The following is a 2,361-nucleotide window of genomic DNA, read 5'->3' as shown; positions in this document are numbered from 1 at the left end:
TCATTTTTAGGCTAATAATATTATCTTTATTTTCACCAATTTATAGAATCCTAATCAGTGTGTGCAAAACTTCAAGTCTAACTATTAAAAATAAGAAAATTATAATTAAAAAAAATTATAAATATATGTTATATTTTCTTACTAAATAATGTACCAATAATATTTTTGTATTATAAGTATATTTAATTGTAGACTAGCCAATTAGGCCCTATCGGCTTACGGCCATTGTTTTTGAATAAATAAATAAAATAAATAAATAAATAAATTATTTAAGGGTCCTCTTCGACCAATATTTAACTAATGAACAAACCTTTACGAATCAAACACCCAATCTTTAGAATTGCTAATAGTGCTTTAGTAGATTTACCAGCACCTATTAATATTTCAGCTTGATGAAATTTTGGATCTTTATTATTTTTATGTTTAATAATTCAAATTTTAACTGGTTTATTTTTAGCAATACATTATACTGCAGATATTAATTTAGCTTTTAATAGAGTTAATCATATTTGTCGAGATGTAAATTATGGATGATTACTACGAACTATACATGCTAATGGTGCATCATTTTTCTTTATTTGTATTTATTTACATGTAGGACGAGGAATTTATTACGGATCATACTTATTTACTCCAACTTGATTAGTAGGAGTAATTATCTTATTTTTAGTTATAGGAACAGCATTTATAGGATACGTTTTACCATGAGGTCAAATATCTTTTTGAGGAGCTACAGTTATTACTAATTTATTATCAGCCATTCCTTACCTAGGTATTGATTTAGTTCAATGAGTATGAGGAGGATTTGCTGTAGATAATGCTACATTAACTCGATTTTTTACATTCCATTTCATTTTACCATTCATTGTATTAGCTGCAACATTAATTCACATTTTATTTTTACATGAAACTGGATCAAATAACCCTATAGGATTAAATTCTAATATTGATAAAATTCCATTCCACCCATACTTCACTTTCAAGGATATTGTAGGATTTATCGTCATAACAATAATTTTACTTCTATTAGTATTAATTAATCCTTACCTTTTAGGAGATCCTGATAATTTTATTCCTGCTAATCCATTAATAACACCAGTTCATATTCAACCAGAATGATATTTCTTATTTGCTTATGCTATTTTACGTTCAATTCCTAATAAATTAGGAGGAGTAATTGCTCTAGTTCTTTCTATTGCAATTTTAGCTATTTTACCATTTTATCATTTAAGAAAATTCCGAGGAATTCAATTTTACCCTATTAATCAAATTTTATTTTGAGTAATAGTAGTAACAGTAATCTTATTAACATGAATTGGAGCTCGACCAGTTGAAGAACCTTATGTTTTAGTAGGACAAATTTTAACTGTAATTTACTTTGCATATTTCATATTTAATCCTCTAATTATTAAATGATGAGATAATTTATTAAATTAGTTAATGAGCTTGAAATAAGCATATGTTTTGAAAACATAAGATAGAAATCAAATTTTCTATTAACTTTACTAAAATTAATTCATTAAATTAAATAAAATAAAAAAATCTTAAACCCTACAAAAAATAATAAAAAATTTAATGAAAAAGGTAAAAAACTCTTTCAAGCTAAATATATTAATTTATCATATCGAAATCGAGGTAATGTTCCACGAACTCAAATAAATATAAAAGAAACAAATGTTAACTTAACATAAAAAAATACATGAAAAACATCACTTCCCAAAAATATTACACAAAATAATATTCTTATAAACAAAATACTTGCATATTCTGCTAAAAAAATTAAAGCAAATCCTCCTCTTCTATATTCTACATTAAATCCAGAAACTAATTCTGATTCCCCTTCAGCAAAATCAAAAGGAGTTCGATTAGTTTCAGCTAAAGAAATTCTAAATCATACTAAAGCTATAGGAAATATAATAAATAAAAATCAAATAAATATTTGATACTTATAAAATATTAACATATTATAACCCCCAATTAAAAAAATAAAACTTAATAATACTAAAGCTAATCTAACTTCATAAGAAATAGTTTGAGCAACAGCTCGTAAACCTCCTAATAAGCATAATTTGAATTTGAAGATCAACCTGCAATTATTACTGTATAAACACCTAAACTTGTACAACAAAGAAAAAATAACAACCCTAAATTAAACGAAAAAAGTTTAACAAATATAGGTATACATATCCAAACCAATAAAGACAAAAATAATGAAAAAATTGGTGAAAAATAATAAGAAATATAATTAGACAATAAAGGATAAGTTTGTTCCTTAGTAAATAATTTAATTGCATCACAAAAAGGCTGAGGAATTCCTGCAATTCCAACCTTATTAGGTCCCTTACGAATTTGAATATATCC

The 2,361-nt window shown here is 24.9% G+C and overlaps 1 pseudogene; it reads left to right on the top strand.

Annotated features, from left to right (window-relative positions):
- Positions 1-267: 267 nt before the first annotated feature.
- On the top strand, positions 268-1,436 carry LOC119615865 (annotated as a pseudogene).
- Positions 1,437-2,361: the final 925 nt, after the last annotated feature.

Source organism: Lucilia sericata, unplaced genomic scaffold (assembly GCF_015586225.1).
Source record: "Lucilia sericata isolate MDLA Ls3-8-SP2 unplaced genomic scaffold, ASM1558622v1 Contig009742F_arrow, whole genome shotgun sequence".
Classification (NCBI taxonomy): Eukaryota; Metazoa; Arthropoda; class Insecta; order Diptera; family Calliphoridae; genus Lucilia; species Lucilia sericata.
Note: the sequence above shows the minus strand (reverse complement) of the source record. Positions and strands in the feature narration are given on the sequence as shown.